This window comes from Lathamus discolor, chromosome 4, assembly GCF_037157495.1.
Source record: "Lathamus discolor isolate bLatDis1 chromosome 4, bLatDis1.hap1, whole genome shotgun sequence".
Classification (NCBI taxonomy): Eukaryota; Metazoa; Chordata; class Aves; order Psittaciformes; family Psittacidae; genus Lathamus; species Lathamus discolor.
This window is the reverse complement of record NC_088887.1, coordinates 66,566,293-66,582,499: the sequence shown is the minus strand read 5'-3', so window position 1 is coordinate 66,582,499 and position 16,207 is coordinate 66,566,293. Positions and strand designations below refer to the sequence as shown.

The window sequence follows — 16,207 nt, the reverse complement described above, 5'->3', positions numbered from 1 at the left end:
TCTGAGATTATCACCCAGAACTTCTTACAACTATTGTGGAGAAACAAGCACTTAAGGAAAGTATTTTTTTCCACATACTAGTTTTGGGATGCGTCGTGGTTTAAGCCCAGCTGGCAGCCCAGAACCACGCAGCCACTTGCTCACTCCACCTCCTTCCTCCCCCTGCTCCCAGAGGGATGGGGAGGAGAATCGGAAGAATGTAACTCCCACGGGTTGAGATAAGAACAGCCCAGTAACTAAGGTGTAACACGAACCACTGCTGCTGCCACCAATAATAATAATGATAAGGGAAATAACAAGGGAAGAGAATACAACTGCTCACCACCCACCAACCGACACGCAGCCCGACCCGAGCAGTGATCTGGCCCTGCCAGGTAACTGCCCCCAGTTTATATACTGGGCATGACGTGCTGTGGTATGGACTATATCTTTGGCTAGTTTGGGTCAGGCGTTCTGTCTCTGTTTTCTCCCGGCTTTCCCTCCTCACTGGCAGAGCATGGGACTCACAAAGTCCTTGGTCACACTAAGCATTACTGAACAACAACTAAAAACATCGGTGTTATCAGTGTTGTTCTCAGGCTGAAAGTCAAAAAACTCAACGTTGCACCAGCTACTAAGACTGAGAAAAATGACTGCTACTGCTGAACCCAGAACAGGAGGAAAGAAATAGTTTTCTAGAGATGCCTGCTTCTCTCCACCAGACTATAGAAGGAGCCAAGAGGATCACCTGCACAGTGCTTATCTTCTGATTGCCTAAATTAGGGCATAGCAACTCAATGTGGCAGCAGTACTCTCAAAACTGATCATCTCAAGAACAGGGAATCATTCTTTCCTCACCTTCCTGGCTTTTTAGTGATGTCTTGTGTCCCTCCATTTTGGAGCATGGCAAGCAAAGCAGGGCAACACACCTATCTCCACACCCTCATTTATACCCTGCCTCAGGGAGCTGTGCATCTTTCCCAGCTGAGGCCACAGTATGCCACAGCACCAGGTTAAAGCCACTGGCCTTTCCCAGATTAACTGAGGACTCCTTTCTTTGTCCTGTTACATCGTGTCCTCGTCAGCTGCTGGTTTTCAGTCTCATTCTTCATACCTGTGTATCATTAGTGCTTTTTTAGCAGCAGAGAGGCTTCCAAGTGGAAGGTTAACAGCATTACCAGTTCATCTGCCAGTAGCCCACCTACCACCATTATGGCACTTCTATAGGCTGGGGTGAGTGCTTTGGACCAGAAAGTTGTTGTATAAAGAGAGGGCAGGTTTGTCAGGGAGGCTGATGGTATGCAAGTGCTGCCTTATTCAGCCCCCTAATATGGGAGTTTTCTTCTGGAGGTGGAGTTCTAGGCACTTGTGAGGCATGCTGATTGAGAAGTGAGCCATCTCCAAGATCAGGTGTTCCTAAAATAAGGAAGAAGGTCTTGGATGGCAGTACTTGTATTTGTATTTAACTCTAGATTTAAGCACCCGGGCTTCTTTTTGCATATGCTTTGTGCTGAGTGCTTTTCTCCATTTGCAAATACAGTGGGATCAAATAGATGCAAAACCATGGGGCAAGCTTTTGATGTTCAAACTCTTCTCTTCAAAATCCCTGACTACACAGGGTCTTTTAAACATAACAGAGGCTGGTAGGTGTAAATTCAACTGGGCAACTGTGCATAAATACCTGCATGAAATTCAAGTGCAAAACGTCGTGCAGTGAGTTTTGGGGAGAATTTTTTAGCAGTTGTTAACTTTGTTTTCAGAATTATGTTTGGCTGCTGATTCAGAGTCACAAGAACCATGGAAATCTTTGTATTGAGTGACAGGAATGCTAGATCTTTCTCATCGCTATAAAATGTTACAGGCCTAGCATCAGGGAATCGGAATGAAGTTTAATTAGTATTGTGTTCTATGAATGCTCTGAAACAGGTCATTAAACATTATTATGCACTATGGTTATTTCACCACTTGGCAGAAAGTGCCTCATTGTTATCCTGAAAAAAATATCTTGAGCCACATATAACATTTACATAGATTCTTAAGTCACTTTATAATCTGAGTCTCGTTTATGCTGCAATGCTATTATTCTAAGTCTTGAGGTGTTTAAAATCCAGTTATGCTACTTTCTGCTTATTGTGAGAAAAAGCCCAAGATACCTGGGCTCTGATTTCTGCTTCTAGGTCACGGTGGAACTTCACATCACTACTTATTCCTGGTGTTCATTTTCTTTATTTCCACATTACAGTTACACTGAGTTGCATTTGTCTAAATAGGCTATGTAGCATGTACAAATCTTGCTGAGGGAGGTTTGGTTTTTTTGACTGTGAAGCATGTGTAGTATGCAATAATTCCTCACTGTTGTACAGCAGTGCTTTGTATGAATTTTTGCTTTTGTTCAAATGGAAAAATACCTTAATGATACTCTACTAGAAAAGCTTTCAGACAATTTTCTTACAGACAGCTGGGTAAAGCCGTGTGCTGTGCTACATCTAAATGATGTCTGGTTTAAAGTTTATGTTTCTTTATAGCAAACTGCCCAGGTACAAGTAAGTCATCTGTTTTAACAACTGTTGAGGCTTAGATTTGATGCTTTCATTCCAAACTCCATTACAGATTGTGGATGCTTATCTCACTGATCAAATAAAAAGTTATAGCAAAAGTATTGGTTTGCTCCTAAGAGCCTCATTCTTCGCTTGTTTTCCTGAAAAGCGAGATAGTTGTGGAGATAGCTGCAGCAGTGTTTCGAAATGCTTATTCTCTCTCTCTCTGGAAATTTTGGATGATTTTTTTTTAGACTTTAATTGAAATGATGTTTCCTGACTCATACAGGATTTTTTTTTTCTGTTTTTTTGTTAGCATGTATTAAAATAAACTGGAAGGAAAAAAATAAAAGAAAAGATTACAAATAAGCAGCTGGAAAATCTTGAAAGTATGAAACTACTGACTGAGATTTTGTGACCTTAACTAATAATTATAACATCTGATTTTTAAATAGTACATACCTTCCTTTCCTCTCTGAAAACCTTCCAAGATTACCTTCCAAAACATGACCTAGGTGTTTTAGTTTGTCGTCAGATTTCTGTAGGCTCTGTAAAGAGGACTTTTACTGACTTTGTGTACAAGTGTTACCCTAGAAGAGAAAATTCCTGTTTAAACTGTTCCATGTACCATAGCATAACACCCCTCCATTTCCATGACCATGCCCCGTAGTGACACTAGAATGTTGGGCACAGCACTGACACTGTGAACAGTGGGAACACCAGTTATGATGGCTACCAGGAAGAAAGACAGCAGAGATGACATGCACATCAGTAAGTGTTAGAAAACTAGAAAACTTGGGGGAAACAAGTTTTCTTGTTTCTGTACGTAGAGGGATGTTCTTTTTTTTCTTTTTTTTATTTACATTAAAATAGGTTGCTTTCAGAGCTAACACCATATAGGACTTGTTAATGCAAAAGAAGCTTCCATATAATAGGCATCTTTGACATGAGCCTTTGTGTAGTTTATGCTGTTGGCAGTATTCAAAGAAATCTATTTCACCAGTCTGCAATAGACTTTGGACTAAAGGTAATATAAATGCTTGATAGTGGAGCAGTTGGGAAACGAGAAGGGACTCTATTGATGGGAATAAGCCCTAATAACAGTGGCATTATCTGTGTACTCTCAGCTTTTGCTGCTCTTGAGGACAAGGTGGTTGCTAAGCAATGACAGTGTTGGACAGGCAGATTCAGAAGCTGTTAGGTTTGTTTGACATGGGAAGTTCACAGTTCAAGCTTCCAAGGAAATGATAGGCAGCTGAATGAATCCAGCAGCGAACTTCCCAGTGTTCTACCTGGTAGAAATCTGACAAGCCTTAGAATATCTGAGATTGCTGGGTGGCACATCCTTTCCAGGTAATAGCAATCTGCTCCAGATACATCTGATTGCACTCTGTTGCTCAAGGTGGGGTAAGGAGCAGGGAGTCCCTCAGGGTTTGGAAGGGACCACATCAGTGTTTGTCTGCCTGTTATTATAGGTCATTTGCTAGCTCTCAGTTTTGTCCAGTAAACACAGGCTCCTCTAAAGATCACTTCTTCCATATGCAAGGCAGAGGACTGTATGAGTTGCATGATTTGTATAATTGCCAACATTAAGTGGACTGTCTGACCTTACACCTCACCAGGGTACACATTTACAGCCCCTGCACAACAAACTTCAAGAAACAATGTAAACCTTTAAAGCACCGACAGTCTATGTGGTATTTTGTCCAGCAATGAAACATAATACAATTGGCATTTAGAAATATATAAGTAGTTATAGATGGAAAAACAGCTTCTGAAGCATGGTTTGTCCCAGAAGTGTGAACTAAAATGCAAGTTGGGGGGAGAGGAAGAGAAGCAAAAATTGCTCAGTATAAGGAAAGAAAAAATTAAATCCTAGAAAGCCAAATGCACTTAGACGACAAAAAAATTAACTCAAAGAAACAAGTTTACTCCAAAAGTTTTTGGAGTATGCCAATGCAAAACAAGTAAGCACAGAAAGGTGTTACATAGAGGAAGCTGGAGCAACAGTGAAGCAGTTAGAAGACGGTGGCAGAGTCAGATTTCTGAAAAACAGAGATAAAACTTAATGGCTATGCACAAAGTAATAAAAAATAAATTGATGGTTATAATGGACAGAGATGGAGTCACAAAAAAAGATAAAGATTCGTTGGAAAACTCAGACTATGAAAACTCTGACCTGATATACAGAAGGCAACACACATTTCAGGCTGAGTCTCTGTTAAAGGAGAATATAAAAGGACAACATAAGCAGGTGAAGATAATACCAGAACTGCCAAGGCACAAAGTGAGATATAACTACCAAGAGTCGTCAGAAATATACTGGTAGCAACTGAGAGACACCAAGATTGGTCTACTGCGCAGCAAGAAAGAGAAAGCTATTAATTGACAAAGCTGAAGTGTCCAGAGTGTGATGTAGCTTTTTTGTTTATCTTTATTGAAAGTGTGAGCTCTGATAAGACAGAAGCAGAGTGGGAACCCAGAGCTCTTAGTCTGGTTGCACTCTGCACATAGTTGCAGGCACAGTGGTGGCATTTTGTGCCACTCATGTAAATCTGAATGAGTCTAAATAACTTTCTCATGCTATAGAAAGTTGACATCCAGAATACAACGTACACAATTAGATGTTTACAGGAGCTTACATGCCATGAATTTGTCTATATCTTATGTTAAGAAGGACTTCAGAAAGCTGAAGGAGCAGCTTTTTTTTTGCTCAGGTTAAGTTGGTCATGTACTGGAAAGATAATGAAGATCTCTGAAAACAAAGGTGATCTGTACTTAGCTGGAAAGGCCATATAATTGCTGTACAGCCTATGTAGAGTGTACTTCACTGGACTGCGTAATGTTTAAGTGCTAGCAATTTGCTATCTATTTGATATTCAAAATATTGTACTAAAGCCTTGGCACTCAGGGGTATCTCTGTTGTAGAACAGGAAAAATAATTTACAGCAACTTAATTCCATCAGCTTCCCCAATCACTTCAAGCAATTAGTTTTGAAAATTTTAGCTAAAATCAGCATAAACCACATCCTTTTCTCTAATCCATTTTACAAGTAGCAGATTTATTTCTTACTTTGCACTGCTGAAGGTGAGGAACAGGAGGGGAGAGTTTGCTTGGACTGCGGCAGGCTCCAAGATGAGCGAGCTCCCAGTATAATGGGAACAACAGATTAGTTGAACTCTGCTGGTGAAAGGAGGTCATTCATAGAGAGAATGCTCTGAAAATGAATGGTTGTTACATTTTTAGGTCTGGAATTGGTAGACAAGGAGAAAACTGGTGAGAAAATTGAGATAGACCAGGCATTCTGGGAGTGCTTGGATGGGCAAAAGAGTTGAGAGAATAAGAACAGAGCCTGTTTGCATGCACTTAGCTTCTGAGACTGAATTTCATGTGAATGTAGGATGAATATGCATTGGGGTGGCTCACAGCCTGGCTCTTGCTGCTTTCCACCAGTGCTTGGAGTACCAGAGGTTACCCTGCATGGGCGAACCTCAGGATCCAAACCCAGGGCTTTAAATAATCTAGGTTTATTTTCATGCATAGCCCAAAGACATGTAAGAGACCTCTTCTTGGAATTAACAGTCTGAGTAGTATCTACTGTGACTCCAAGGATGGTATTATCTTAGTATCACAGAAAAATGTGTTTATTCAATTTCCTTCTGCGGTATGGAGTCAAAAGAATCCCACTGTGAAGTAGACTGGATTGCCTCTCTGGTTTTCAAAGTGTCTAAAAAAATTAAGTGGTGCAGTGGGAATGACTGGTTAGGCTGAAAGTTCTCTTATGTGTCTCTTCAATGAATAGAGTTGCTTTTATTTTGAACTCTTGTACTGACTGTTTGTGTTAGGGATGTACAAACCAATTATTTTATGATGTGTCAGTACATTTAGAGTAGCTACAAGTGTTCTAAAACTAAATTAATAGTCTCTGATATTCCCAAGTCTATTAACCCACTTGAATGTCTTAATATAAAATAGCATAATTGTTTGCAGTTGCTTTTCTCCTTACTCACTTAATTAGGAACAGAAAAAAAATAATTGTTATACTTCAGAAAATACAGGATAATTCTCATTATCAGCTGAATTAATTTGTTCTTGTTTGGGTTAGTGATTCATTGTTTTATTTTTTGGACAACTGCCTTGATGTTTCAGTATCTCTGTACACCTGAATGTGTACTTACACTGGCTAGTAATGAAGGAAGAGAAGAAAGAAGAAACAGCCCTGATTTGAATGGGAGATGCTGGAACTGTTTGTGCACAGTCCTGCAATGCTGACAATGCTATGAAGTACTGAAGTGCATTTGAAGTCATCTCATCCCATGGCAATAGAGGTGATAAGATCTCCTTTACCCTTCCTAGGAATTTTATGCTAGACAGGTACTAATGCAAGAGCAGTTATTTTGCTTCACACTGGAGTAGATTCAAAATCAAGGCTTGTGCTGTAGCACCCATGGAGGGGGGATCCTGTGGTTATACCTAGGAGCTGGGAGACTTAAATTCACCTTTTTGTTCTTCCCCATCATCCGATGTGATCTTGTTAGAATTCTTAGTGCCAGGATCCCAGAAGCTATTTCGGCAAAGTCCTGTGGGTTTCAGTTTTGTTGGAACTGGGAAGATGTCCTTAGCTTTTGTGCTAGAGGACAGCAAAAAATGCGGATAACCTGCTCCCATTTATGGGTGTATGGATGAAAAGTGATTCAGTCCAGTTCTTCAGAAATTGTAATGGAGGTGGGTTAAAAATGTGCTTGTCCTATCACAAAAGTTCCTGCTAAAAAGTCTTTCCCTCAAAACACCATCTGAAGGAACTCAGTGCCCTGTGTCATGCAAGCACTTGATTGTTAGCTTGCTTTTGCTTTACTGATACTCCAGTACATGTATTTCTACAGGCTAGATGTCTTGATACGGCCATGTAGGCATTCAGGGAGTGACGTAAACACATATGACAAATATATTCTTCTGTTAACAGTTTTCTGATTTCATGCTAGCAGAAGTTTAAAGTGCTCCCAGATAACACGATTCAAATTACCTTTGAGGCAAATTTGCCTGGGTTTAATTTCTGGCACATTAGACCAGCACAATGTTTTAAAAGCAACAAAACAGTGTATGACAAAAGCCATATGCATGGATGCAACTTAAATAGCTCAAGTTACAAAGAAAAAAGAAAAGATGGAATTAATTATAAAGCCTTTGAACATCTTTGCTGTCTTTGTTTTAAGGTTAAATATTAAATGACTAATTGGAGGGGGGAATATAATGTCACTTCTGCTACTATGTTCCTGGAAGTTTTCTCTCTGCATATAGGAAAGTTTAGAAGAGTTTTTCAGACAAATCAGAAGTTGGAAGTGATAAAGACTGCCTTTTATTTTGGTGGGTTTTTTTTTTTTTGTTCTGTTTTTTGAAAAAAAAGAAAAAAAAGAAAAAACAGGCATGGGTTCCTCCCATTCATTTTTTCCCTCTTTTGATTTTATTTTATTCTACCAAATATGAACCAAAATCTCAGTCTATATTGCTGCCCAAAGCAGCTTTTCAGCATAGGTCCAATTTTATGTTAAAGTAATAGAATTTTCCTATTCACATCATGAACTACATCTCATCTCTTTAACTACCTGAAAGTCTGGCACCTTCTCAAATTTTGGAGTAAGTCAGTGTGAGCTACAAGCTATGGGATGTCAGGATCCTTTTGGAGAAAATGAGTAAGTAACTATACAGGGACATTTAATGCTTCCACACTGGGATCTGAGATAGTAAGAACAAATAATCTATTTTTGTTTTAACTTCATAATAGCAACCTGTTTTTTCTTGGTGTCTCCAAGTGTTATGATAATAGCAGATGAAAATAAAAATTTTGAATTTGCAGTAGCTTCAGAACCATTTAGCAAAAGCAAATAGAATTTTATGTCCAAATGATTCCTGGGCATCAGTGAAGGCAGAAGGAAGATATTTTCCATAAGAAAACCTAGAATTAAAATCTGAAAAATTTGGGTTGAAAAACGCTGTACTATGCCTCACAGAATTGTAGCTCCAGTACATCCTGCTTTCATTATTTCTCATAGGCTAAGCTCCCAATTAAGAGATAATAATATGATACATCGCAGATTTTCTTTCTTGAGACTGGAGCCATTAATCGTGAAAGAGTGTAATGTATTATATAGCATGTAGTCACCAATGGAAGGATAAAACCACATAGCTACTTTCACAAGAGAGTGAATAAAACATACAAAGATCAATATTTCACTTTTCTACAAAAGTGTGAAAAATGTATTCATTTAACCAACCATTTTATTTTGTCATGTTTTGCTTTACTATCAACTTAGTTTAGGTAGAATTTTTTCCACAGTTCCTACATTTCAGTCTTGAAATTGCTGATGCTCACCTGAAAAAACTGTATTGCTGAAAGCAAATGTAAATTTCCTATGGAATTGAACTGACAGATATATTTGTAATACTGTAACATAAACTCAGGACAACTGTGGTTTAAGTATATTTGAGTAACTGGAATCTGAGATATTTGGATTATCTCAACAAAAATAAAGTCCAGTGAGAGAAACTCAAGAAAGAAGCTTTTACAGAAAGATTTATTAAGGAATTTGGCTATTAGTAAGAGTCTTATTTGCAAACTGAATATTTGGGCTGCTTTGTTTTTCCAAAGAATGTTGTGGGACATTGTATGTGTAAAGAAAAGTGGATTTGAACTGATTTAGACTGTTTTACCAAAGCGTCACTTGACAGCTTGTTCTAAAGGCAATAGTAGCTACCTCTTGCAGAAGAGATTGCCATTTGATTCTGACTTGACTGAACAGTTTGCTTTTCTTAAAAGCCTTAGAGTTACTGTTTATTTGACTCTGTCATTTGAGTCATCATTTTTAACCACTGTGGGAAAAGCATCCTTTTATTATTTGTGAAATGGCATTAGCAATCCAACCGTTGACATTCTTGGCTGAGGCTGGTGTTAGAATCAGACCCTGATAAACCTACAGGTTGTGTTATGCAGTGCTTTCTGACTGGGTTATGTCAGGATCTTCTTCGTGACATTGCTTTTGGAATTTTAACTGTGTGAAGAAGTAAGAGAAACTTTGAAGTCTGTACTCCAATCTGATCCAATAAGATTGAGTTTGAGACTATCTTTTGGGTGTGTAGCAATCAGTAACTTTATGCTAGGATAGCTATAAGTTCTTTTTTCCTTTCTGCTTCTATTCAACATTTGGCAAAAAGGTGTATCCTTTTACAGCACACACATCAGCTCAGCATGTGTATTGAAAGTGGAGGAGAGTTAAAAAGGACACTAAACGTCAGAGCAGTGTGGTCTTCCCTTGTGGGTACCTTCTTGCAGTGACTCTTCTTACCCTGAGGCAATTCTTCATTTTCTCCTTGAATCCAAACTAGAAATGGTTTAACCTTTCTTCATTCCTTACTCTGTGTTCCCCCCTTTCCCAATCCCACTTTTTGGTATTGTAGGACTCATTGTTCTATGCATGCTGCCACCAGTTTTATGGCATCACTCAATCAATTATAAACCTCTCAATCAGTACAAATACATTAGGTCCAGGAAGGAGTATTTATGGGACACTACACTTCGGTGTTAGGTCTAATTTCCCCCTCCTTCTGCTGTATCCCATGACTTCTGCGCTGCTGGCCTGTCTTTCTGATAGTCTTCACTGCCTATGTTGGGACAAGTTTTACCAATATTTGTCGAATACAATAGCTAGTCAAATACTATTTGGAAAATATGGGATTTGATGGCTACCAATAGGAACTGCATTTTAAGTATGAGCTTCACTAGGGTGACAACAGGCTTTTGCTCACCCTTTGCTACCAGGTCTATCACTGATGAGGGGATAAACACGTGCTCACCTTAACAAATGTTGCAGACCAGCTGGTGCTGCTTAGCACTGTGGTCTGCTTCCTGCCTGCGTCAGCCAGTGACTCAGTAGTAAGGATTAGTCAACAGAACAGAAAATGCAGAAACTGGCATGGTATTTAAGAATAATTGGGCGTATATCCATATCCTTCCTCAGGGGCAGAAGGTGGAATGCTTACTCATGATCTTGATACAGAGAACTTATAGAATGGAAAGACCAAGAAGATAATAAGATAGAAAAGCTATGGGCTGTTCTTAAACCATAATTGTATGGAGCTGTTTAAAAGCATTAGGGAAAATGGTCAATTCGAGGTGGAATTGGCATGGCAGGAGGTTATGAAGTTGTCTGAGAAACTGGGGAGTCTTCTTTATGGAAAGAGAGAAAAATTCTACATATTGGGTGCCTGCAAAATGGATTTGGAGAGAAATGACTGATTTTGATGTACCTATAAGAGAGGTAAACAATGCCAGGGATGGATGGGAGAAGAATGATTTAACCTACACTGAGGCTTTATAAGTTGTCATCTATCCTTCTACATGAGCTGGAGATGAGAGAAACGCCACAGAGCTGCTTGAATAAATTTTTCAATTTAATTTGCTCCACTTGGCTTCAGACCATGCTTAGCATTTGTCTTAACAACCTGGGCAAAAGCAGTTTTGACTTAAAAGGGGACAAGTAGCAATCCAGCATTGATAGCAGGTATCTGAGGATTATATCACATTGTAAAGTATCAAATATCACTAGAAATATTTGGAGGTTATAAAATATACAAGTTGTCTTGGGTATTTTGGATAATTCTCAGGGAGAAAGAGAATACTTAGTTCCAGAGACTATTTACTTCATGTACACAATAACAGTTTTGTACTTTGAAGAGACATTATGTAATGTAGGTACTTTAAAGGTCATTGTGTTGCCTAAGTATTTTGTGGTGTAGAGCATATTCATACCTAACTTTCCCATTTGATGGGAGGTTTTGCATCAGCATCTTGTAATCTATGAGAATCTCACTGGCACCCCCAAGAGCAAAAGCTGAGTCTTTAGCCTACAGTAGAAAAAGGATCTTTGTGAATGCTCATACATCAAAAAGGGGAAAAATTCATATTGGACTGCACCTTGGTAAACAAAGAAGCAATGTTTTGGTTTTCCTTTATGTGCAGTTCTTACTGCTAGAAAGGTACTGCCCATGTTTAGCAGAAGAAACTGGAAGCTTTAGTGTGGAGCTGTGTAGTTCATCCTGCTCATTTCTTCCTGTATGCTTCTCTGTTCTTGGTGCTCTCTGCTTAACTGTTGCCTTACCTCTAACTCAGTCATTCTCAAGAATAATCAGAACTGGCATATTAAATAGAGGTGGCTGAGTAAAATGCGCTGCTTATGTTGTGACAAGTTTTACCAGTATTTGTCAAATACAATAGCTAGTCAAATACTACTTGGAAAATACAGGATTTGATAGCTACCAATGGCATACCAATGAATTAATGTGCTCAAGGCATTTTTATTTTTAGTGTTCATTCAACTAATTTATTTTTTGAGGGCTTTAAAACACATACCTGTTTTTCTGTGCCTAACTCCAATCCTTTAACTCCTACTGAGCTGTGACAAACTCACACTGCTGAAATGAGGGTTCAGATACCCACAAGACTCTGGAACTCAAACTTCCTGTTTTCTAGAGGAATAACTAGTGACTATTGTCCCTTTGTCCTGTTCAGCTAGTTTTAGTTGGTTTTTTTTTGGATAGGAATGTAGTACTGTGTGGCCACCTTCTCATCTGACATGGGAGAGGACATGCCTTATATTACTGTATAGAATCACAGAATAGTTTGGCCTGGAAGGCACCTTCAAAGGTCATCTAGTCCAACCCCCCTGGAATGAGCAGGGACATCTTCAACTAGACCAGGTTGCTTAGAACCACATCCAGCCTGGCCTTGGTTATCTCCAGGGACGGTGCATCTATCATAGAATCATAAAATAGTTAGGGTTGGAAAGGACCTTAAGATCATCTAGTTCCAACCCCCCTGCCATGGGCAGGGACACCTCATACATAAAGTAGACACTTAGAAATAAACATCAGAAAATACACAGATTTAGGTTGCCATACCCAGAGATACCAGCAGCAAAAGCTAGAACCAGGAGCTTGTGACTTTCAGAAACCCAGGCTCTGCGATACATGACAGTGCCCCATCGCACTCTTCAGCCTTCTAGGTTGACGTAGCACCAGCAAAACAGCCACTGCTCCATCCCAGGGCAAGATACATCCCATCACTGGTAGGAGCACTCCTGATCAGAATTTTACAACCCTGATGAAGAATGGGAATGAGCTGTGATATGGAAACCAGTCCTAAATGTTTAATAGCATCAGCAATTCACAATCATTTCTGAGGTGTCTTTTTCTGGATAACTTTTTCCATGGCATGATCTTAGTGAGGAGATAATAGCAGATGCAGCTCTGTTCCAGTGTTTTACCACCCTCATTGCAAAAATTTTTTTCCTCACATCCAGCCTGAATCTCCCCTCTTTAAGTTTAAAACCATTACCCCTTGTCCTATAGCAACAGGCTCTGCTAAAAGTCTCTCCTTGTCTTTGTAAAAAGGTCACACTAAATGCTACTGCTGTTCTCCAGGAGGACTGTGCTTGGGGCTTGATAATATTATGTTAATATAATAATGTTTATTTTTAATGTATGTAGGTTATGCTTAGATGTGAGCCGTGTTGTTCAGCATGGCTGTGCTTCCTTCCGGCCATGTCTGGGAGCAGAACTTTACATATCTAAGGATGCTGACCCTCCAAAGTGGCTAGACAGGATTTCTGCACATCCTGCTAGTATTTAGGTATCAGAGTGAAAGTGAGCCACTGAGATCCACTTATGGATTGAATCTTGTCTTCTAAGTCAATCCTTAGTAGCTCATATTTTTAAAGGTATGTTGGTGGTACACTGGGACTCTGATCTGATGTGCACCTTGTTGGATGATCGAACAGCTGTGTGGTAAAAACGTGTCTCTTTTGCAGCAGGTTAGGTGATTTTTTTCTCACCTCTCTTTCTCTTGTAAAACTCCAATGTAGTACCCCGTATAAATATAGACTCTAGACTTGAGTCAAACTATACATTCTGAAGAGTATAAAATACGTAAGTTGAAATTTTAATTGAAACAAAGGAGGATATTGGCACACCATTAGGTTGTGAGGATGGAAAAACTTTTTAATGTATTAAAATAATAATCAATAGATTTTTTCAATTAGAAAAGTGTGTGTGTTTGAAGCCATTCTTCGGTCTTGAGTGCTACATAGATCAGAGCAAGCTGCAATGACAATTGCCGCACAATTTCTGGCCATCACAGCTTGTAGCATTTTGGTTCTTTTGGTGACTTCCTTTGCGTTTTATGTTTCTATTTTTCTACATACTGAGAGAAATGGCTTTTGTAAACAACTACAAAAATTAATGGAAATTTGAAAGGAAAGGTATGACTTTACAGGATTTTTCCCTGATGGGAGAGTCCATTGAAAATAATACAGGTTAAATGCCTAGGAGATCTGTATTAAGCCTACAAACACTCTGTCCATCCAGACTTGAATATGAAAACAGATGTCTTCATAAAGAAAATGGGTATAAACTCAAAGCAGGATGGTTGCTTTCTGTTCAGCCAGACAAGGTTTATTTCAAAACCATACTGCAGTTTTAGCAAAACATACCTTTATTTTCCAAAATACCTGTAATGAAAAATAGACACTTTGTTCTTTGCAAAGGTGTTCTGCAGATGAGTGTTTGAAGCAAAAGGAAAGAAGTGCTAGTGGGTTTTAAAGAGAGAAAGCAAGGGCTTGGCAAGCACTGCTGAGAATAAAGCTCTCATCGATTAGAAATTTGTGAAGGTCGCCGCCATCTAGTGATGAGATGTTGGAGATGTTGCTTAGAACTAAACGGTGCCAAAACGCGAAGCGTCTTTTCCAGCGGTGTTTATATTCACTCAGCACACTAGGTGCATCCTGAACCAGTGCTTTTTCCTTTGTGTGTCTTGTGACACATAAGTTAACTGGGAATAGGAGGGGCTTACTGAGGGTCAGTGTATTTGTTCCTGTTGACTGTTTTTGCACTACAATCCTAGAGCAGAGCTCTCATATAACTGACAATATTTGAGGACATTTTAAAGTGAAAATGACAATCCAGGAATAAAACTCCAACTGTGAGGGCAGTGAAAGTTACTCACAAACACAAGATGGACAGCGCGTGTCCTCTTTCATGAGCTGCCTTTCGCGTGAAGCACTTGGACAATGTTATAATTTTAGTTTAAGAAATTAAAAAATGTAGCTAAACGCTCCCACTTCTTGTTCCTGGATTAGCAAATTATTTGAGTGCTATGTATCACCAGGGATGTGAGCAGTCCTCAAATGTTTTAATCTAGTTTTGAAATTTCCACTAAACTAATCATTATCATCTGAACACAAGGGCAGTACAACCTGCACCTGGTTTGGGAAACTTGCATCAAGTTTTGCATGTTCTAGAAACTCGAAGAACCTGGTCTGCGCACGTGAAGTCTACATCTGGTCAGTATCTACAAGGGTAACTTTATTATTATTTTTAGTAGGGATGCTTTCTTGGGTCCTGTTTGTGTCTGTGTGATTTCTTCTGAATGCCTTTTCTGTGTAAACAGCAAAGAACACGATGGAGAAGGAAACACAGCAGTGGGTTGAAGACAGGCTTTTGACTAACAGCTTATTGGTTGGAATTCCCATTCAATCAGAGAGCTAAAGTATCTACTTTGTGTAGTAGTTCAAACAAACTTTGAATACTGATGAGCTCAGCCAAATGTGAAGATGGATGAAACTTTAAAGGCTGACAAGCAAACCCCACAGTTGCCCGTGCAGTTGGAACATTAGGCTCACCTGAAGGACTAAATTAGAAAAACCAGTCCTGGCTTCACTATTCCTTTCTCCACCTCAAACATCCTCTGCCGCAGCTTCTTTCCCACCCCCGAGGCATGCCTGAGGTGACAAGCTGGTACAACCAGTGTTCCCACAGCCTGTGACAACCATGGGTGGTGTTGAGGAGCCTGAGAGTGGCTGGGGCTGTGCTGCTTCAACTGGCACTTGCTCAGAGGAAAACAGCAGCACCTTCTCACCATGGCCTTCCTGAACCAAGTGGTTGTACTTCAGCGGCATAACCCAGCCTGCTACATGCATGCTCCTGTCGTGCATCCCAGTATGTGTGTTGGACCCTGGAGAAGTCACTGAGTCCTTAAATACTTAACAGAGGAATATGTGGGGATAGGGCCTGCTATAAGATTTTGCTTCCCAAGCTCTGCCCCAGTTCACATAAAGAGGCCCATTGGTAAGTGACTGTGGAGCAACTCCCTTGACTGGGTGAAGAAATTGCCTTAGCAAAACTGCAGTTCACATGAAGGTTGTGATGCTTACTCCAGTGTGCATACATGCTTCTGAAACCCTCTACAAACTGCAGGCACTGGAAATGTCCTTCCAGGACAGAATTACAATAATTGAGCCTTCTGGCCCCAGATGTGTATGTTACTGTTGTTAGGTCACTGCATTATGAAAAAGGGACAGCTTGTGCCTCTGAAATTTGTTTCCTTTCCAAAGCTGATTGCCACCTACCAGCCAAAATCTGATGACCTTTCTGAGGAAGGAGCATAATCAAAAGTGTCATCAAGGTACTTAACCTGGTTCATTATCTCAGCAAGCATCCCTTCAACAGCAGGGGCATGAAAGAAGAGAGCATCATCATAACAATGACCTTGACCGATCAGCTAGACTTCTGATTTCCCTGAATGAAATTGTGCTAGCAGCACACATTGCAGCAATCAAACTCACTCTGTTTTGTACCACTAGTT

At 39.7% G+C, this 16,207-nt stretch overlaps 1 long non-coding RNA gene across 1 annotated transcript; it reads left to right on the top strand.

Moving 5' to 3' along the window:
- Nucleotides 1-1,136: 1,136 nt before the first annotated feature.
- LOC136012703 (uncharacterized) lies at nt 1,137-16,000 on the top strand. Its single transcript, XR_010611910.1, has 3 exons — nt 1,137-1,212; nt 14,809-14,906; nt 15,014-16,000. It is a non-coding gene; the product is annotated as an uncharacterized LOC136012703 (long non-coding RNA).
- The last annotated feature ends 207 nt before the right edge of the window (nt 16,001-16,207 follow it).